The sequence below is a fragment of the Lissotriton helveticus genome, chromosome 6 (assembly GCF_964261635.1).
Source record: "Lissotriton helveticus chromosome 6, aLisHel1.1, whole genome shotgun sequence".
Classification (NCBI taxonomy): Eukaryota; Metazoa; Chordata; class Amphibia; order Caudata; family Salamandridae; genus Lissotriton; species Lissotriton helveticus.
In genome coordinates, this window is record NC_136067.1 from 91,117,057 (window position 1) to 91,138,395 (window position 21,339).

Consider the following 21,339-nt stretch of genomic DNA (forward strand, 5'->3'; position numbering starts at 1 on the left):
TTCAAAACATCACGCCATACCTATTTCATTTGCGGTCAGACAGCCTATGTACATCTGCCCTTAGGCTGGGGTGGGACTTGTTATATAGCATTCTTATTGCCACCTGTATTCTTGGCCCCATCCCATTATCATAGAGATTCACGACTAGAACATGTTAGAGTAAGGAGAGAGACAGATGCCTCAGGGATTGATCAGACTGAAACAGCTTGGGAGCAATATACAGATTTCAACAAAGGATTCTTCTTCTTCATAGGTCCCGTCCAAAACAGTAAACTGATACGCAAATTAACAAGAACTCTTGAAGCAGTAGTGAATGTGACTGCGTCTGCCCTGGCGAACTTGACCCAGGAGCAGTCTGCCATTAGACTTGTCGTTCTTCAAAATCGTCTCGTTCTAGACGTCATCTTGGCGGATAGGGGCGGAGCTTGTAGCGTGATCCGATCTAGTTGTTGCGTTTTCATCCCAAATAACGCGCCATCTGTGTATGCAGCGATAACAAGGCTCCACAAGATTGCTCATGGCATACATGAAGACCCAGGCACATGGACTTGGTCCAGTTGGCTCTGGGGTGTGATATCTGCTTGGGGATGGAAAGTGTTGTCCTTCCTAGGAATGATCCTACTCATGATATTTGGTTGCTGTCTCTGTCTGCAGTGTGGCCCGGCCATTTGCGGCCTGTGTGCAACTGCCTGTATTCCACATCCAAGTATACAAAGGGTTAAGGACGAACAAATGATGCTGTATGATCAACTATACGGTCTCATGAATATAGATGTATCCTGAAGGGTTACGTAGGGGACAAGGAGGGAATGAGGAAAATGAAATTTTGCCTGACCAAGATGTCCCCTGCGTGTACCCTATGTTACATGTGTGGTACATATATGTGCATGTCACCCATGTTTATTTTCCCTTAAGTGGCCTGAACAAAGAGGCCTCTGCATTTACGTCCTGCATTAGGATGCCAGAAATCAAGTCTCCCATGTAAGAAATATTAAGCTAACATGAAGGCCCATGTATTTACATTGTGCACTTTTAAATAAATCACGATGAAACCTTTTTTGTGGTTCAGCCTGAGCCACTTTTTGAAATAAGGGTTTTTTATGACTCCTGACACACTGAAGGCTGCAGTTACGTATCTCTGACCTCGCATGCTTCTAGCTCAGCGGAAAGAAATCCAGCAAGGGCTGCCAAGACAGTATATTTTGCTTAACAGTTATCTGCATGCCCGGTGAAAAAGGTAAACAGAACCCGTCTGTAAAGATAGGGCCTAGCTTTCCTGTCTCCGTTTAAATGAAATTACAGTACTTGCATCTGTAAAAAGCCGACAGCCCCCATGTAATGAACGAAGAAATATATGTTTTTTCTGATTCTTAGCGATGAATAACCTTTGCTTCAGATAATACATCCCCGAAATCAAGATATCAGATAGTACAAGACGTGCTGGTCGCCCTGACACTGAAGGCTTCTCTACTAGACTTAAAGTCAGCTCTCCTCCCAGTTACACGTCATGACCAAGTTGCACACAAGTAGGGCAAAGTTCCAGCTGGTCATGCAAACTCCTCCTCTGTGTACCACCCACCTATGACACCTACCTATCACCTACCTATGACTCATCAAATGTACGCCCACATGCTCTTATCTGTTTCTTTCTCTGCTCTGCGTTCCTTCCTACGCCCTATGTACAAGACAAAATGTATATATGTTGTTCATTGTTATTAAATGTTAGAAGACCCTTCCTGAACCTCAGTGGTGATGGAACAGATTCTCCCTTAACTCGAGTTATTGGAATAAAGCCCTTTTAACTTGGACACCACGGACTCTCTGCCTCTCATTTGATACATGCTAATTGTTAATGCCTAGAAATTATGCCAGGGTAATATTTTTATTTACCACACCACCCTCGGCGATCTTTACCTCCCGGGATGTCCCAGGGCCGCCCTCTCGAGGCACACCAGTTCTATGGGGCTCTGGAAGTCCTACATGAAGACAGACCCTGCGGGTCGTCTGCCGATCACTCCCTGCAGGGGGCCTCAGGGTCAGGAGTCCTCCGCTGTCTAGATTAATCGTATGCCCTGTAACCTTCTCCGCTGCCAGTGGGGGCTCGCCCGGCAGAGAGGCGGGCCGGGCCGATCACAGCAGGCCCCAAGCACCGGGCTCACGTGACTCACGCTCCCCTTATCACAGGCGGCACGTCAGCCGGTCGGTCCTCGACCAACCCTCTTCTGCAGCACCCCCTTCGGCAGTCTCCAGACAGCACCGCAGTGGCCATGTGGGTCCCGCCAAGATCGGACTGCAGGGCACAGCACACAAGCAGACTGGCCAGCCCACGGTGATCTCTACCCCTCAGGATAGGCCACAGTCGCCATCTTAGGCCACATCATTCCACTGGGGCTCCGGAGTCCGTAAGTAAATTCCCCTCGCCAGGGGCCGTTTTTTCTCGCTCCAGGCAGGACCCTAGGGGTCGGAGAAGTCCACTGTTAATTATCTGTAGCTTTGGGTCTCATATTCCGCCAGGATGTTACAGGATCCCGGGCAGTGGGGCAGGAGCAGCGCAGAAATGCGACTAGTCGGCCATTTTGTTAAGCCACGCCCCCTTGTTAGGTCAACACCTCCGCATTCAGAAGTGAAAACATTAAAAAAAAACGCGAGGTCTTCTGGATTTTCAGTCTGAACACCTCCAAACAAGGACTCTATTTGGATCTCCCTTGGGAAAATGCTATTCTGTTCAACAACTGACACCTTCTACTTTGGGGATAGCAAGTAATTATCTATAATCAGCACATTTGAGCTTAGGAATTCTTCCCATCCCCTTTTTGTAGTTTATCCCCTTTGCCTCGTGTGCATTCACCATTTAGTTGTCTTTCGGCTCATACTCTCATTATTGTCACCCTTGACTACATACTGGATAGTGATCTCCACTAACTAGATCCACCGTTCCTTAGTTATATCACCCTTACCGCTTGGCCCTTCCCCTGTCCCCCCATACCACACTGAGCCATTGCTCATCCTTGGACGCGACTCGTCACTCATTCATCAATTTTGTTTTTATTATATCCCAATTTCATGTTTGAGCACTCCCTACCCTAGCTCTTTTTTCGAGCTTGATTTATATTCCTGCCTCGACACTATCCAGATCACAGATGTCACCGATATTCCTTTCCTGAGCCAGTTATGCAGCACCACCCTGCCATTTTGTCATCTGACACTAGTCCTCTGTTTCTCTCCAACCAGTTCCACCTATTTCTTGTCAATTTACCTGTTGGCAAAATCCCCCCCGACCCCCCTCCGCATCAATCCACGTTACTGGTTACTGCTTGACTTACAGCATAACTTGAGTTCCATTACACGCTTGCATCACATTTATTTCGTCAAGTTAGAGAGTTTCTAATTCAGCCCGTATACCATGCAGTGTCTACGTGGCTTCCGGGATTCCATTCACACCGTACATCTCTCCCACAGTTTATTGTTACTCCGTGGTTGTGAAGCTGGATACATAGTAACGGCCCCTTTAGATAGCTTAACTTTTAGTCTGTCTTCCATATCCAGCATTCCGTTCATCACGTGACCTAAGGGGCGGACACTATATCGTACGCCGGCAAACCGGCCTCATTTTCCCGATGGCAGCCACCCGCGCTGGACCGACAGCCCACATACGGTAAGCGCATTTTCCTTCCTCACAGCTACCGGCAGGTTCTGTATCGCTTCAACACCATATATTAAATATGAACTTTCAGTAGACCGTGCGCCTAATGTTTTAAACGAATGCGCTGCTCTGTATTATTTCATATCTTCATTGCACGACCCTGCTATAACCCTCATCGCCTCAGCCTGCTGTGCACATACCATTTCGAGGTCCCAGCCGTCTCTTTTTGACCCTGCAGTCATTACCACCTAGCTGCCCGGCAGGCCCAAGTAAGTTAAAAACTCTTATGCAGACCGCAACCCCTAGTAATGTCGTAATCAGCTAACCCGCTACCCTGCTTTGCTTGTCACCTGACAGCGAGAATTTTATCGACTCGAATCTCATTGAACTTACGACTCCAGGGCCCTTGCCGTACGACCTCCTGCCACACAGATACTGCCACCTTACTGCGCGGCTGGCCTCAGTAAGTATCTCTATTTACCTGGTCCCCACCCCTCGCATCAGGACTGTTTTAATAAACCTAGCCGCCCAAGCTTAACTCACCAACATCTGGCTTCCCTTTCAGTTGGCTATTTGCACATATTTATGGAAGTGCAAGTTCCATTTTGCTGTTTTAACACTCATTGGTACATTGTACATTTCTAGATGTTGGCGGCTCCCCACTAATTTTCGACAAGGTAACCCTTACACACGCCTCCTTTATCCTCTTTTTTGGCTTATATTAGATACCCAGACAGTTCATCAAATATTACACCTCTAACTAATACTAATTGGATACCTACTTTATTGTGCTTCCCCTTTTACCGTAGTCTCCCCACTGCCTCATTGACCAACAGGAACATATTTATCCAGCTGCTTCATCGTGACCTCCTCCACACAATCACTACTGCTGTATTTAGGTAATTCTAATGATTGCACGTATCCTTTAGAGACCTGCTTTGTCCCTTGACTCCTTGGTGATTACACATTCTTGTTTTTACCCTATAGATCAGCATCTTCATTTTAACTACAACGCTTTACCTAAAGTCGTACCACACCGAAGTGAGACTGTGTTTCCTAATCAAAAGGGAGTCTACGGTACATGATTATAACATAAAACGATCTTTCAGTTATTAATAATTATACCCCCTTACTTAATACTGATTAGTATAACACTGTACTCAGCAATTTGGTCAGCTTTTATCGTTTCAGTTAGTCAATTTTCCTTTAATGGTAGAATGTTACATATTTGGGATATTATATAAAGTCACCTTATGCTCTACCTGATCCTGTATCTAGCTACAAATTAAGTCTGTAGTCTGATTTGGCTACATATAAAGCATCCACACCTTGGGACTATATAGACCGTGCTCTATATATACTCCATCATAATAAGAGAGACCTTCAGTCACCTCCGTAAACATTCTAGTCTCAGTTTTGGTTATTGCTTTCCCTACTACAGGTTACCCTCAGCTGAAGCCGTACTTACCTATTCGCTTGGTCCACTGAGTACTTTCTAGCCATTGTACGCTTTTTCTAGTCTGTAAGTGTCTCTTCATTCTCTTATGATCTTTATCCTCTGGTATTTCATACTTTAGGGTCCTATTGGTAATCGCTAGGTGTCAATCTACTTCTATTCTTGGGTTTTTCTTTATCTTAGCACTATACTTTAGAGATCTAATGTCTATTTCACAATCTTTTTCCGATTCATTTTGGTGATAGCTTCTTTATCTATTCACCTTTTACAATTTACGTGGTCTCTTCACTACGTATCACTTGGCAACGCTTTGAGCAGACTAACATCACTTTATTTATTGAGCTCAGTGCAATAATGTATATGGAGATTGTATCACATGAATTATATTTATTAGGCTCTACAAATATCTTTTTTGATCCAATTCCCAGGATATACCTTCGTGGCACTCCTGATGAAGGCACGCCCTGCGCCGAAACGCGCGTAGAGAACCTTAACAACTGTTACCATCTGCCACAATATATCAACTGCCCAGCTCCGTTACCTTTTTATCATTCCTTTCACAATTGTATTTTATGTATAATTGTTGTTTATGTATTGTGTATGCCCATATTGTATTGTTTTGGATCAAGTGCTTACCGCTCGTTACTCATGGTAAATACATTACAATTGATGTATAGGCACTTATATATAAATGTTTTAGATTTTTGCCTTTAGATGTTTGATCTTTTTAGATAAACCCCAATAAAAGAATAACCAATATGGTTTAAACAGTTGTTCATTAATTGCACTGAGCTTGGGTCATCCCCCACATTATGTCAAATGAAGCAATGTAATGTTTATGATACCCCCGTTGGTATTTTGCCCTGTCCTAGGAGTTCTAGAGCCATACAGGGGGTCCTAGTTTTTCACATAGGTTAATGTTATGTACAGGTTGGGTAGTTTTTGCTTGGGAAATCCTCTGCTTGCTTTTGCTAGGTTGAGGTTTCTGGGTGACGTCGCCAGGTGGTTTTATCATAGCTGATGGGGGGCGACAGTGGGCAATGCTGGAGGCTCTCTAGATCCTCTTCCAAGGGTGAGAGTCAAAGTTGTTCCATGTCTGTGGCTTTTCGGCAACGGGTGGTTACTGCTAAAGATGGATTTAATTGCATTTCTGTACCAGATCTTGCGTCAGTTAGCAGCCTGTTTCTTCCTTTCCTTTTTTTTCTTTCTGCGAGTCTTGCAGGAGGCCTGGGCGTTAACTAATACTGAATCAACTGCAATTGCAGTGTGGTTCGTAAATTCAGCTTCCGTGTCCTATGACGGTGATGGTAGAACTTCTCTGCCCTCTGGGGATAGATTGCTAGTTGCAGTCTGTTTGGCTGCTGGCTGAGTCACTAGCGTTGCTGATATTACAGGCAGTTCTGTGCTAAGGTCTGAGGTTTGTGGAACGGCTGATTTTAGGTCGCATATCAGGTCCCCTTTTTTTTTTTTTTTTTGCAGAATTTTATGTAGCGCGAACAAGACCCGAACCGAATCAGGTATCAGAGCGCTTTACATATTTTTCCAGTTACGTTACATTTTTACATTTTCTAGTTACTTTCATTTTAGGCACGGGGAGATTAAGTGATTTGCCCAGAATCACAGGAGGTTTTGGCGTTGTTACCGAGACTCGAACCCAGTTCCTCCAGGTCCGAGGTCGAGCGCCCTAGCCGTTAGGCCAACTCCTCTCCCCTAACATGGATGGTAGGGTTGATAATTTGTCTATGATTGATTCGCAGGGGCATGGTGGTGGTATCGTTTGGACCATGTATGCCGCTTCTTGGCCCCTTCTTTATGAGACCGTTTAGTTCCGATATCTTCCAGTCAATTCCTGAAATAGAGTCGGACATTATCTGTAGGACAGAGAGCTGCAAGTCCATTTTGTGTGATTGAAATTCTAGGGCTGTGGCTGAATCTTGCAAGGTGTTTAGGATTGTTGTCCATACAGATTCCAGGAACGAATTTCCGGTATTGTTACTTTTCTCCAATCTTGAGAGCTTGTTTACTGAATTGGGTGAATTGACATAAGCTGGTTTAAAGTTGTAAGAAACAACTAGTTCTTCCCATTCCTGGGTGGCTATAAAGGTCATGTCGTTGTTCATGGAATGGGAATAATTTATGATGGTAAAATGTGACGCCCTGAGGGCGTATGTGTTGCTGGTATGCTATGTGTTGCTATATGTTCCCAGTTGTCTACTTGGGTTGTTTGAGGTGTCTTAGTTTGAATAGGAAAAGTGATGGTTGGTTGGGAGAATTCATTTTGCGTTTTTTCTTCCCTGCATACCTGTTCTTTAGTCGTTGTTGGTTGTTCTGTCTGTATTACTCAGATTGTCTTAGTTGGAATTGGGGAACTGCTAAACAGTTGGGGAAGAAGTGAATCTTGTCCTTTTCCACCATTGTGAATCTGAATCTTGGTTTTGGCTGGTGAGTCTAGGTTTTCTAGGTGAGGTATGCTTACTTGGCTTGGATGTGTCTCAACTTGATTGGCTGAATTAGAGTGGATCGCTATCTCGGCGGACTCAAATGCCTTTGGTGGACTCCGTAAGTTGTCATTGGCGATCATTTTTCTGGAGCATGGCAGGTAAAAGTTGTCCCTGCTTTGGCTATTATGACTGTTAGCTCCTTTACCTGCTGAATAGGTAGATTCAGCCACTCCTCTGGTTCTGGATGATGTTAGTATTACAGATGTTGCCTTAGCGATGGAGTGGTTATGAACCCCGGCGAACCAGGATCGGCTAGATTGCTGTGGGTAGGGCTGCAATCGGGTTTGTTTGATAGAAGTGGTGTTTGCGGTCCTTTTATGTTCCCAGTCTTAGAATAAATTGCTGTTCAAGGATCTTTTAGGAAGGAAAACTTTGTATATATCTTTGGTTGGTGGGTGCATATCTTTTTCCTCACTGGCATTCCTTCAATGGTTATGAGATCGTTCAGGTCCTTTGATGATGGCTTTGGTGTAGAAGGCGATAATAGCTGCGGGATTGGCTGTGATATCTTAGGTGAAGTCAGAGGTCTCAGTGACTGCTGATGAGCTATAGTTGGACTCGAGGTGGAGGCATTTGCCATCGGTGGTACGTTGTCCTTTTTGTTTTCATTTTCAGTTGAAGTTACAGTTGAAATTGAAGTTGAATTGAAATTGAGGTTGCCGTGATGGGTCCTTCTTTGTGTGTGTTATGGACGTTGGGGTTTACTTCTTGAGGATTGGTTAAGTGTGATGACATTATTGGCTCAAGTTTCCTTTTCCTCGAGTAGGACTTCGAGTTGGATTTTGGTTTGAGCCTGGGTTGCCTAACTCAACCGGATCTCATAGCTCCTGTGAATAGTTTTTGTAGCCTTTTTTTTTTCGTAATTAAGTTTAGTGTGTTTGATTTTGGTACTTGAGGCTTGAGGTACCTCTCCTCTGCAAGGCCCCCCTTGACAGGGTCTTACTCGAGGCTTCTCCCTGAACAGGGTCTAGCTCGGGGCTTCTTGCTTAACCCAACTTGAACCCAGTTCTTTGGTCCTTTAATATTGGTCCTTGAGTATTAGTAATGTAATTGATATTGATGTTGGCAATATAATTGCTGTTGGAGCCTCAGTGCTTTACTCAGTGCTTCATTTAGAGTTCATTAAGGTCTTGATCTCGTCCTGATCAACCCTCTTGGAGAGGTCACTGAGATGGAGAAGTTAACAGACTGAGGATGGGCGAATTATGACTGGCCACCCCAGTCTGGCGTGGCAGAAACACAGTCTCAGCCTCAATCTTAGTCCGGGGGTACTGGGAGGCGCTGGGAGGCACAGAAGGCTCTGGGAGGCACTAGAAGGCAGTAGGGGGCGCTAGGAGGCAGGCAACAGTGAGCGGTGTGGCAGCTGGGATGGTTTGGGAGAGCAAGGGCGGGAGGCAATGCGGGCTGCCAGGAGGGCAGCTGTTCCAGCGTGCTTGGGTAGCTTTAAGCTATCGCACTCCCCAGCCCTTTTTAGGTTTTGCCTAGCGAAAGCTGCGCTCTGCGCAGCTTTTCGCGCAGGCGAAATCCTGTTGAGAACTGTAGTGTGGCTTTGGGTCGGCCCTCGTCATTGATTGGCTGGCTCCGTAAACGGAGCCTTGCCATTGGACGAGGGGCCTGTCCGTCAATGCCGGACCAGACACGGGGGCGTTCCTGACATTCTTTGCCTTTTGCCGACGTCACGCGACGCCGGGAACGCCCCCGAGTCTGGTCCGGCATTGCCGGCACCTCCCTTGCTCTACTGTCATCACCACAACACTGCGCCCATTTTATCCCAAGCTAAACACTCGGAGAGGCGCAGTGACCGGGTCTTTGAAGGCCGCTCTCCCAATGAAAACAAGTTTTCTCTCCGAGTCAGCACGAGCAGGAAGACGAGCAGCGCGCCTCCCAGCTGGCCTCTCGCATCAGCATCCAGAGCTGCCCTGCGCGGTGTGTAGCTTCAGTGGAGCTTCAGAGTGGAGCTTCAGAGTGGAGCTTCAGAGTGGAGCTTCAGAGTGGAGCTTCAGAGTGGAGCTTCAGAGTGGAGCTTCAGAGTGGAGCTTCAGAGTGGAGCTTCAGAGTGGAGCTTCAGAGTGGAGCTTCAGAGTGGAGCTTCAGAGTGGAGCTTCAGAGTGGAGCTTCAGAGTGGAGCTTCAGAGTGGAGCTTCAGAGTGGAGCTTCAGAGTGGAGCTTCAGAGTGGAGCTTCAGAGTGGAGCTTCAGAGTGGAGCTTCAGAGTGGAGCTTCAGAGTGGAGCTTCAGAGTGGAGCTTCAGAGTGGAGCTTCAGAGTGGAGCTTCAGAGTGGAGCTTCAGAGTGGAGCTTCAGAGTGGAGCTTCAGAGTGGAGCTTCAGAGTGGAGCTTCAGAGTGGAGCTTCAGAGTGGAGCTTCAGAGTGGAGCTTCAGAGTGGAGCTTCAGAGTGGAGCTTCAGAGTGGAGCTTCAGAGTGGAGCTTCAGAGTGGAGCTTCAGAGTGGAGCTTCAGAGTGGAGCTTCAGAGTGGAGCTTCAGAGTGGAGCTTCAGAGTGGAGCTTCAGAGTGGAGCTTCAGAGTGGAGCTTCAGAGTGGAGCTTCAGAGTGGAGCTTCAGAGTGGAGCTTCAGAGTGGAGCTTCAGAGTGGAGCTTCAGAGTGGAGCTTCAGAGTGGAGCTTCAGAGTGGAGCTTCAGAGTGGAGCTTCAGAGTGGAGCTTCAGAGTGGAGCTTCAGAGTGGAGCTTCAGAGTGGAGCTTCAGAGTGGAGCTTCAGAGTGGAGCTTCAGAGTGGAGCTTCAGAGTGGAGCTTCAGAGTGGAGCTTCAGAGTGGAGCTTCAGAGTGCAGAGTGGAGCTTCAGAGTGGAGCTTCAGAGTGGAGCTTCAGAGTGGAGCTTCAGAGTGGAGCTTCAGAGTGCAGAGTGGAGCTTCAGAGTGGAGCTTCAGAGTGCAGAGTGGAGCTTCAGAGTGGAGCTTCAGAGTGCAGAGTGGAGCTTCAGAGTGGAGCTTCAGAGTGCAGAGTGGAGCTTCAGAGTGCAGAGTGGAGCTTCAGAGTGGAGCTTCAGAGTGCAGAGTGGAGCTTCAGAGTGCAGAGTGGAGCTTCAGAGTGGAGCTTCAGAGTGGAGCTTCAGAGTGGAGCTTCAGAGTGGAGCTTCAGAGTGGAGCTTCAGAGTGGAGCTTCAGAGTGGAGCTTCAGAGTGGAGCTTCAGAGTGGAGCTTCAGAGTGCAGAGTGGAGCTTCAGAGTGGAGCTTCAGAGTGCAGAGTGGAGCTTCAGAGTGGAGCTTCAGAGTGCAGAGTGGAGCTTCAGAGTGGAGCTTCAGAGTGGAGCTTCAGAGTGGAGCTTCAGAGTGGAGCTTCAGAGTGGAGCTTCAGAGTGGAGCTTCAGAGTGGAGCTTCAGAGTGGAGCTTCAGAGTGGAGCTTCAGAGTGGAGCTTCAGAGTGGAGCTTCAGAGTGCAGAGTGGAGCTTCAGAGTGGAGCTTCAGAGTGGAGCTTCAGAGTGGAGCTTCAGAGTGGAGCTTCAGAGTGGAGCTTCAGAGTGGAGCTTCAGAGTGGAGCTTCAGAGTGGAGCTTCAGAGTGCAGAGTGGAGCTTCAGAGTGGAGCTTCAGAGTGGAGCTTCAGAGTGGAGCTTCAGAGTGCAGAGTGGAGCTTCAGAGTGCAGAGTGGAGCTTCAGAGTGCAGAGTGGAGCTTCAGAGTGCAGAGTGGAGCTTCAGAGTGCAGAGTGGAGCTTCAGAGTGCAGAGTGGAGCTTCAGAGTGGAGTGGAGGAGTGGAGCTTCAGAGTGGAGCTTCAGAGTGGAGCTTCAGAGTGGAGCAGTGGAGGAGTGGAGCTTCAGAGTGGAGCTTCAGAGTGGAGCTTCAGAGTGCAGAGTGGAGCTTCAGAGTGGAGCTTCAGAGTGGAGCTTCAGAGTGCAGAGTGGAGCTTCAGAGTGCAGAGTGGAGCTTCAGAGTGCAGAGTGGAGCTTCAGAGTGCAGAGTGGAGCTTCAGAGTGCAGAGTGGAGCTTCAGAGTGGAGCTTCAGAGTGGAGTGGAGGAGTGGAGCTTCAGAGTGGAGCTTCAGAGTGGAGCTTCAGAGTGCAGAGTGGAGCTTCAGAGTGGAGCTTCAGAGTGGAGCTTCAGAGTGCAGAGTGGAGCTTCAGAGTGCAGAGTGGAGCTTCAGAGTGCAGAGTGGAGCTTCAGAGTGGAGCTTCAGAGTGGAGCTTCAGAGTGGAGTGGAGGAGTGGAGCTTCAGAGTGGAGCTTCAGAGTGGAGCAGTGGAGGAGTGGAGCTTCAGAGTGGAGCTTCAGAGTGGAGCTTCAGAGTGGAGCTTCAGAGTGCAGAGTGGAGCTTCAGAGTGGAGCTTCAGAGTGCAGAGTGGAGCTTCAGAGTGGAGCTTCAGAGTGCAGAGTGGAGCTTCAGAGTGCAGAGTGGAGCTTCAGAGTGCAGAGTGGAGCTTCAGAGTGCAGATTCAGAGTGGAGCTTCAGAGTGGAGCTTCAGAGTGCAGAGTGGAGCTTCAGAGTGCAGAGTGGAGCTTCAGAGTGCAGAGTGGAGCTTCAGAGTGCAGAGTGGAGCTTCAGAGTGGAGCTTCAGAGTGGAGCTTCAGAGTGGAGCTTCAGAGTGGAGCTTCAGAGTGGAGCTTCAGAGTGGAGCTTCAGAGTGCAGAGTGGAGCTTCAGAGTGGAGCTTCAGAGTGGAGCTTCAGAGTGGAGCTTCAGAGTGGAGCTTCAGAGTGGAGCTTCAGAGTGGAGCTTCAGAGTGGAGCTTCAGAGTGGAGCTTCAGAGTGGAGCTTCAGAGTGGAGCTTCAGAGTGGAGCTTCAGAGTGGAGCTTCAGAGTGGAGCTTCAGAGTGGAGCTTCAGAGTGGAGCTTCAGAGTGGAGCTTCAGAGTGGAGCTTCAGAGTGCAGAGTGGAGCTTCAGAGTGCAGAGTGGAGCTTCAGAGTGGAGCTTCAGAGTGCAGAGTGGAGCTTCAGAGTGCAGATTCAGAGTGGAGCTTCAGAGTGGAGCTTCAGAGTGCAGAGTGGAGCTTCAGAGTGCAGAGTGGAGCTTCAGAGTGGAGCTTCAGAGTGGAGCTTCAGAGTGGAGCTTCAGAGTGGAGCTTCAGAGTGGAGCTTCAGAGTGGAGCTTCAGAGTGCAGAGTGGAGCTTCAGAGTGGAGCTTCAGAGTGGAGCTTCAGAGTGGAGCTTCAGAGTGCAGAGTGGAGCTTCAGAGTGGAGCTTCAGAGTGGAGCTTCAGAGTGGAGCTTCAGAGTGGAGCTTCAGAGTGGAGCTTCAGAGTGGAGCTTCAGAGTGGAGCTTCAGAGTGGAGCTTCAGAGTGGAGCTTCAGAGTGGAGCTTCAGAGTGGAGCTTCAGAGTGGAGCTTCAGAGTGGAGCTTCAGAGTGGAGCTTCAGAGTGGAGCTTCAGAGTGGAGCTTCAGAGTGGAGCTTCAGAGTGGAGCTTCAGAGTGGAGCTTCAGAGTGGAGCTTCAGAGTGGAGCTTCAGAGTGGAGCTTCAGAGTGGAGCTTCAGAGTGGAGCTTCAGAGTGCAGCTTCAGAGTGCAGAGTGGAGCTTCAGAGTGCAGAGTGGAGCTTCAGAGTGGAGCTTCAGAGTGGAGCTTCAGAGTGGAGTGGAGGAGTGGAGCTTCAGAGTGGAGCTTCAGAGTGGAGCTTCAGAGTGCAGCTTCAGAGTGCAGAGTGCAGCTTCAGAGTGGAGCTTCAGAGTGGAGCTTCAGAGTGGAGCTTCAGAGTGGAGCTTCAGAGTGCAGAGTGGAGCTTCAGAGTGGAGCTTCAGAGTGCAGAGTGGAGCTTCAGAGTGGAGCTTCAGAGTGGAGCTTCAGAGTGCAGAGTGGAGCTTCAGAGTGGAGCTTCAGAGTGCAGAGTGGAGCTTCAGAGTGGAGCTTCAGAGTGCAGAGTGGAGCTTCAGAGTGGAGCTTCAGAGTGCAGAGTGGAGCTTCAGAGTGCAGATTCAGAGTGGAGCTTCAGAGTGCAGAGTGGAGCTTCAGAGTGCAGAGTGGAGCTTCAGAGTGCAGAGTGGAGCTTCAGAGTGCAGAGTGGAGCTTCAGAGTGCAGAGTGGAGCTTCGGAGTGGAGGAGTGGAGCTTCAGAGTGGAGCTTCAGAGTGGAGCTTCAGAGTGGAGCAGTGGAGGAGTGGAGCTTCAGAGTGGAGCTTCAGAGTGGAGCTTCAGAGTGCAGAGTGGAGCTTCAGAGTGGAGCTTCAGAGTGGAGCTTCAGAGTGCAGAGTGGAGCTTCAGAGTGCAGAGTGGAGCTTCAGAGTGCAGAGTGGAGCTTCAGAGTGCAGAGTGGAGCTTCAGAGTGCAGAGTGGAGCTTCAGAGTGCAGAGTGGAGCTTCAGAGTGGAGCTTCAGAGTGGAGCTTCAGAGTGGAGCTTCAGAGTGGAGCTTCAGAGTGGAGCTTCAGAGTGGAGCTTCAGAGTGGAGCTTCAGAGTGGAGCTTCAGAGTGCAGAGTGGAGCTTCAGAGTGGAGCTTCAGAGTGGAGCTTCAGAGTGCAGAGTGGAGCTTCAGAGTGGAGCTTCAGAGTGGAGCTTCAGAGTGGAGCTTCAGAGTGGAGCTTCAGAGTGGAGCTTCAGAGTGGAGCTTCAGAGTGGAGCTTCAGAGTGGAGCTTCAGAGTGGAGCTTCAGAGTGGAGCTTCAGAGTGGAGCTTCAGAGTGGAGCTTCAGAGTGGAGCTTCAGAGTGGAGCTTCAGAGTGGAGCTTCAGAGTGGAGCTTCAGAGTGGAGCTTCAGAGTGGAGCTTCAGAGTGGAGCTTCAGAGTGGAGCTTCAGAGTGGAGCTTCAGAGTGGAGCTTCAGAGTGGAGCTTCAGAGTGGAGCTTCAGAGTGCAGAGTGGAGCTGCAGAGTGGAGCTTCAGAGTGCAGAGTGGAGCTTCAGAGTGGAGCTTCAGAGTGCAGAGTGGAGCTTCAGAGTGGAGCTTCAGAGTGCAGAGTGGAGCTTCAGAGTGCAGATTCAGAGTGGAGCTTCAGAGTGCAGAGTGGAGCTTCAGAGTGCAGATTCAGAGTGGAGCTGCAGATTCAGAGTGGAGCTGCAGATTCAGAGTGGAGCTGCAGAGTGCAGATTCAGAGTGCAGAGTGGAGCTTCAGAGTGGAGCATCAGAGTGCAGATTCAGAGTGGAGCTTCAGAGTGCAGAGTGGAGCTTCAGAGTGGAGCTTCAGAGTGGAGCTTCAGAGTGGAGCTTCAGAGTGGAGCTTCAGAGTGGAGCTTCAGAGTGGAGCTTCAGAGTGGAGCTTCAGAGTGGAGCTTCAGAGTGGAGCTTCAGAGTGGAGCTTCAGAGTGCAGAGTGGAGCTTCAGAGTGGAGCTTCAGAGTGGAGCTTCAGAGTGCAGAGTGGAGCTTCAGAGTGCAGATTCAGAGTGGAGCTTCAGAGTGCAGAGTGGAGCTTCAGAGTGGAGCTTCAGAGTGCAGAGTGGAGCTTCAGAGTGGAGCTTCAGAGTGCAGAGTGGAGCTTCAGAGTGGAGCTTCAGAGTGCAGAGTGGAGCTTCAGAGTGGAGCTTCAGAGTGCAGAGTGGAGCTTCAGAGTGGAGCTTCAGAGTGCAGAGTGGAGCTTCAGAGTGGAGCTTCAGAGTGCAGAGTGGAGCTTCAGAGTGGAGCTTCAGAGTGCAGAGTGGAGCTTCAGAGTGCAGAGTGGAGCTTCAGAGTGGAGCTTCAGAGTGCAGAGTGGAGCTTCAGAGTGCAGATTCAGAGTGGAGCTTCAGAGTGCAGAGTGGAGCTTCAGAGTGGAGCTTCAGAGTGCAGAGTGGAGCTTCAGAGTGGAGCTTCAGAGTGCAGAGTGGAGCTTCAGAGTGGAGCTTCAGAGTGCAGAGTGGAGCTTCAGAGTGGAGCTTCAGAGTGCAGAGTGGAGCTTCAGAGTGGAGCTTCAGAGTGCAGAGTGGAGCTTCAGAGTGGAGCTTCAGAGTGCAGAGTGGAGCTTCAGAGTGGAGCTTCAGAGTGCAGAGTGGAGCTTCAGAGTGGAGCTTCAGAGTGGAGCTTCAGAGTGGAGCTTCAGAGTGGAGCATCAGAGTGGAGCATCAGAGTGGAGCATCAGAGTGGAGCATCAGAGTGGAGCATCAGAGTGGAGCATCAGAGTGGAGCATCAGAGTGGAGCATCAGAGTGGAGCATCAGAGTGGAGCATCAGAGTGGAGCATCAGAGTGGAGCATCAGAGTGGAGCATCAGAGTGGAGCATCAGAGTGGAGCATCAGAGTGGAGCATCAGAGTGGAGCATCAGAGTGGAGCATCAGAGTGGAGCATCAGAGTGGAGCATCAGAGTGGAGCATCAGAGTGGAGCATCAGAGTGGAGCTTCAGAGTGGAGCATCAGAGTGCAGAGTGGAGCTTCAGAGTGCAGATTCAGAGTGGAGCTTCAGAGTGCAGAGTGGAGCTTCAGAGTGGAGCTTCAGAGTGGAGCTTCAGAGTGGAGCTTCAGAGTGGAGCTTCAGAGTGGAGCTTCAGAGTGGAGCTTCAGAGTGGAGCTTCAGAGTGGAGCTTCAGAGTGGAGCTTCAGAGTGGAGCTTCAGAGTGGAGCTTCAGAGTGGAGCTTCAGAGTGGAGCTTCAGAGTGGAGCTTCAGAGTGGAGCTTCAGAGTGGAGCTTCAGAGTGGAGCTTCAGAGTGGAGCTTCAGAGTGCAGATTCAGAGTGCAGAGTGCAGATTCAGAGTGCAGAGTGGAGCTTCAGAGTGCAGAGTGGAGCTTCAGAGTGCAGATTCAGAGTGGAGCATCAGAGTGCAGATTCAGAGTGGAGCTTCAGAGTGCAGAGTGGAGCTTCAGAGTGCAGATTCAGAGTGGAGCTTCAGAGTGGAGCTTCAGAGTGGAGCTTCAGAGTGGAGCTTCAGAGTGGAGCTTCAGAGTGGAGCTTCAGAGTGGAGCTTCAGAGTGGAGCTTCAGAGTGGAGCTTCAGAGTGGAGCTTCAGAGTGGAGCTTCAGAGTGCAGAGTGGAGCTTCAGAGTGCAGATTCAGAGTGGAGCTTCAGAGTGCAGATTCAGAGTGGAGCTTCAGAGTGGAGATTCAGAGTGCAGATTCAGAGTGCAGATTCAGAGTGGAGCTTCAGAGTGGAGCTTCAGAGTGGAGCTTCAGAGTGGAGCTTCAGAGTGGAGCTTCAGAGTGCAGATTCAGAGTGCAGCTTCAGAGTGGAGCTTCAGAGTGGAGCTTCAGAGTGGAGCTTCAGAGTGGAGCTTCAGAGTGGAGCTTCAGAGTGGAGCTTCAGAGTGGAGCTTCAGAGTGGAGCTTCAGAGTGGAGCTTCAGAGTGGAGCTTCAGAGTGGAGCTTCAGAGTGGAGCTTCAGAGTGGAGCTTCAGAGTGGAGCTTCAGAGTGGAGCTTCAGAGTGGAGCATCAGAGTGCAGAGTGGAGCTTCAGAGTGCAGATTCAGAGTGGAGCTTCAGAGTGCAGAGTGGAGCTTCAGAGTGCAGATTCAGAGTGGAGCTTCAGAGTGCAGAGTGGAGCTTCAGAGTGGAGCTTCAGAGTGCAGAGTGGAGCTTCAGAGTGCAGATTCAGAGTGGAGCTTCAGAGTGCAGAGTGGAGCTTCAGAGTGCAGATTCAGAGTGGAGCTTCAGAGTGCAGAGTGGAGCTTCAGAGTGGAGCTTCAGAGTGCAGAGTGGAGCTTCAGAGTGCAGAGTGGAGCTTCAGAGTGCAGAGTGGAGCTTCAGAGTGCAGAGTGGAGCTTCAGAGTGCAGAGTGGAGCTTCAGAGTGCAGAGTGGAGCTTCAGAGTGGAGCTTCAGAGTGGAGCTTCAGAGTGGAGCTTCAGAGTGGAGCTTCAGAGTGGAGCTTCAGAGTGGAGCTTCAGAGTGGAGCTTCAGAGTGGAGCTTCAGAGTGGAGCTTCAGAGTGGAGCTTCAGAGTGCAGATTCAGAGTGGAGCTTCAGAGTGCAGAGTGGAGCTTCAGAGTGGAGCTTCAGAGTGCAGATTCAGAGTGGAGCTTCAGAGTGCAGAGTGGAGCTTCAGAGTGCAGATTCAGAGTGGAGCTTCAGAGTGCAGAGTGGAGCTGCAGAGTGGAGCTTCAGAGTGCAGAGTGGAGCTTCAGAGTGCGGAGTGGAGCTTCAGAGTGCAGAGTGGAGCTTCAGAGTGCAGAGTGGAGCTTCAGAGTGCAGAGTGGAGCTTCAGAGTGCAGAGTGGAGCTTCAGAGTGCAGAGTGGAGCTTCAGAGTGCAGAGTGGAGCTTCAGAGTGCAGAGTGGAGCTTCAGAGTGCAGAGTGGAGCTTCAGAGTGGAGCTTCAGAGTGGAGCTTCAGAGTGGAGCTTCAGAGTGGAGCTTCAGAGTGGAGCTTCAGAGTGGAGCTTCAGAGTGGAGCTTCAGAGTGGAGCTTCAGAGTGCAGAGTGGAGCTTCAGAGTGGAGCTTCAGAGTGGAGCTTCAGAGTGGAGCTTCAGAGTGGAGCTTCAGAGTGGAGCTTCAGAGTGGAGCTTCAGAGTGGAGCTTCAGAGTGGAGCTTCAGAGTGCAGAGTGGAGCTTCAGAGTGCAGAGTGGAGCTTCAGAGTGCAGAGTGGAGCTTCAGAGTGCAGCTTCAGAGTGCAGAGTGGAGCTTCAGAGTGCAGAGTGGAGCTTCAGAGTGCAGCTTCAGAGTGCAGAGTGGAGCTTCAGAGTGCAGAGTGGAGCTTCAGAGTGCAGCTTCAGAGTGCAGAGTGCAGCTTCAGAGTGGAGCTTCAGAGTGCAGAGTGGAGCTTCAGAGTGCAGAGTGGAGCTTCAGAGTGCAGAGTGGAGCTTCAGAGTGGAGCTTCAGAGTGTCAAGAGCAATGCCAATAGCTCTAACTTTAACAAAGGCAAAACCATTGCATTGTAAATGCTTGTTACCTCTTGCCTCCAGTTTTCCGCCTTGATGCGTGCCGGTCTCCAATGCTGACTCCAGTGCTGGCTCCAGTGCTGGCTCGAATGCTCTGCGGTCCGTGGGTGATCCTGCGCTACCTCAGTGCTACCTCAGCTTCTCAGCTATCTGCTACAGTGATGCTTTTGAGGGTAGCTCTTGCTCTTTTACACTCTTGTCTTTTTGTCTTGTTGTCTTCCTGGTTTTGGTACAGATATGCACTCTGCCCTCTGCCGCTTTTTTCCTGGTAAATGTTTTTTTTTTTTCTTCAGTTAATTCTCCGTGGTGCTCACAGGCAGACTGGCAGGCAGGCAGGCAGGCAGGCAGGCAGCAGGCGCCTATCACCGCAGGGCTGAACCATACGTTGGTAGTCCTCAAGTAGTCCTCAGGTGAAGGAGGGCTGAGCAAAGGAATGGAATGGGGGGACCAATCACTTTTCTGCAAGCTGTGAGTCTAAATGGCCCCCGGCCCCTGAACTTTAACAACCTGAACAACGGATGACAGCTGCGACGGCGTTTCCGCTGCGTTTTCTGAGCTCAGCCTCTGCTCTGAACCCACTTCCTGCTCTCTAGCTCCGTCTCTACTCTCCGGCTGCTACGGTTCACTGACAAACGCGGACTGAACCAAAAGTCTTAGGGCATAGGTTAAGTGTCCAAAACTTTACTAATGTCACATTGCAAGAATCTGAAACATAAGTCAAAGATCGGGAATTAGAGGATCAACCAGGGCCGGTCTTAGGATTTGCGAGGCCCTGGACTAAAAGGGACCGTGCGAGGCCCCCTCTAATTTACATAAGTGGCCCCTTGCAAGGAGACCATTCAGACACACTGTGGGGGGCCCATTGTCCCAGCATTTTTGCGCCCTCACAGTGTTAACTTTTACTCCACAAGCATTTCTCACACCTTCAGTCCGATAGGTGTGAGAATTGTTTGTGGTCTAAAAGTTAAGACTGTGGGGGCGCCAAAATGCTGGATAATGGGCCCCCCACAGTGTCTGTCAATGGTCTCCTTGCAATTGAGGGAGCGTCTCCGTCTCCCTCCCCTATGCCTCCAGACAGACACCATCCCGGAGAGGCCCGGGGAGGGGGCCCACTCCAATGGACCTTAATTGCAAGGCGACACCTTTTAAAAAAAAAATAGATCGCCAGGGAAACAAATAGGACACATCACCAGTGCGTGGCCCCATGCTGGTGGGCTGAGTGTGAGGCCCTGTGCAGCCGCCCACGCTGCCCATGCCTAGCGCCGGCCCTGGGATCAACAGCAGTCCATAAAGCAGCAGGAACAGAACTGCCAAACAGATCACAGCGCAGCTTGTCAGTAAGAATGCTGCGTACAAGCGTCTGCAGTGAGCTGCCTTTACGCCAGGCACACAGCCCCTCCGCGGATCCCCAGTTCCCTGCCGTTCGCCCGCTCTCACCTCTGCTGCTCGCTACCCCCAAAGTTCCCGCTACCACCGGCACTCCCAGTCGCCCACAGGGATCAGCTTAGCCTGGTCCAATTTAGTGCGGCATGGTACGGTGCGGTCCAGGGGGGGAGGGAGTCAGTTTAATGCTCTGGGGAAGCACCAGGGAAAAGGTATCGGGAGGAGGCACCAGGCGGCAAGCAGTGGAACAATCAAATCAAAGCCACGGACAGCGATGAGCGTCCGGCAGCCAGGCAGGCAGGCGGCAACAGTGGTGGCGTGTAGCTCCTCCTCTTCCGCAGTGATTGAAACACCCGAGTAAGCCTTCCAAATACATTGGGAATCATATGCTGGACTACTGATTGTAACTGCCAATAACGCATCTCTGATACTTTAGCTACTGCATATGGGATGACTGGGTGTGATGGACGATAGCAAGAGGTGAGATGTGTGCAAACAATACATTGATATGTGTTGTGCCAGTTGGTGAGGTGTTACGTACCAGTCTCAAGTCCCCCAGTTATTCCAATCAAGCCTTCAGTGTGCAGGATGGCTGTGAGCACTAATGGTGGCACGGGAAGCCCACCGACAGTCTTCTGAGCTACCAGGTGGTGCCTGTTGAAAACGCACTTGACCCTGATCTTCCGATCATACCACCTCTTCCCGATGTCCCCCTGTCCCACATTTCATTCATCCTTTGAACAGAGGTTTGTTGGACTTGGGCGGCAAACAAATGTGGATCTACTCTAGTGATTTTATCGACCAACACTTACAACTCGCTGTCAAAAAAACATTGTCTTTTTTATGTGCCATTTGAAGATAAAAAAGGGTGAAATATAATTGTGCTGGTGAGGGTGAATCAAAATGGATACTGACTGGAAACGACAAGGAACGGTGTGTTAACAAAACTATGTGGGGTGTGTGTGTGTGTGTGTGGAGTGGTGTTGTGATGGCTGCCTTCTCTATTTGCTCTCTCTTTCACAAATGAAGTAGTGTGTGGGGCTGCACTGCAGTGTAGTGGCAAAGGATCATGATTAGGGATGGGGTGTATTTTATACTTTGAAATGTAGGTGTGTCCACCTGAACAATAACCATCAGCTGGGTCCTTTTTTTTTTGCTACTTCCAATGGACACAGTTGTGGTGTTTGTCGCTAGCAGTAGCTAGTCAGTCGATCGCCATGGTGTGACTGCAGATACCGACCGCTAGTACATCGGTCTCAACGTAATCTACTGGGTGGTTGTACTGCAGGGCTGTCTGAATTGGAATCCCTATTGGCACACTTTCCAACTGCCGCAGACCATGTGGAGAGCTTTCCGATTGCATCGGTTGGAGATTTGCATTGCATGCATCGTAATAGGCCGGAGATTAGCTTGCGGCCATGGTGGTTGGAATTGTCCCACGGACACAGCAGTCGGACACCCGGTCTGACTGGCATCGTAATCAGCCCCTTAAAAACCTTTTCAAGAAAAACTTGGGTAAGTATCAATGCAGCTATTTAGAGATACTTTGGGCGACCAACCCCAGCAAGGAGCCAGTCAGGGGACTACTAAATCCCTCAGAAACAGTTTCCTCCAGAAAAGGTGCAGTCTTCAGTCAGTACCAGTCATTGTATATCCTTGTCATAGACTCCTATGGAAGAGGTCCTAATGCAGGGGATAAAGAATA

General features: G+C 49.9%; 1 long non-coding RNA gene across 1 annotated transcript in view; it reads right to left on the reverse strand.

The window, feature by feature from the left end:
* The window catches only part of LOC144762272 (uncharacterized), a 120,937-nt gene extending 101,027 nt beyond the window's left edge, over positions 1-19,910 (reverse strand). The window contains exons 1-2 of the long non-coding RNA XR_013596072.1: positions 19,689-19,910; positions 18,263-18,956 (exon numbers count right to left, since the gene is read on the reverse strand). This is a non-coding gene — a long non-coding RNA (uncharacterized LOC144762272). The remainder of the gene's footprint in view (positions 1-18,262; positions 18,957-19,688) is intronic.
* Positions 19,911-21,339: the final 1,429 nt, after the last annotated feature.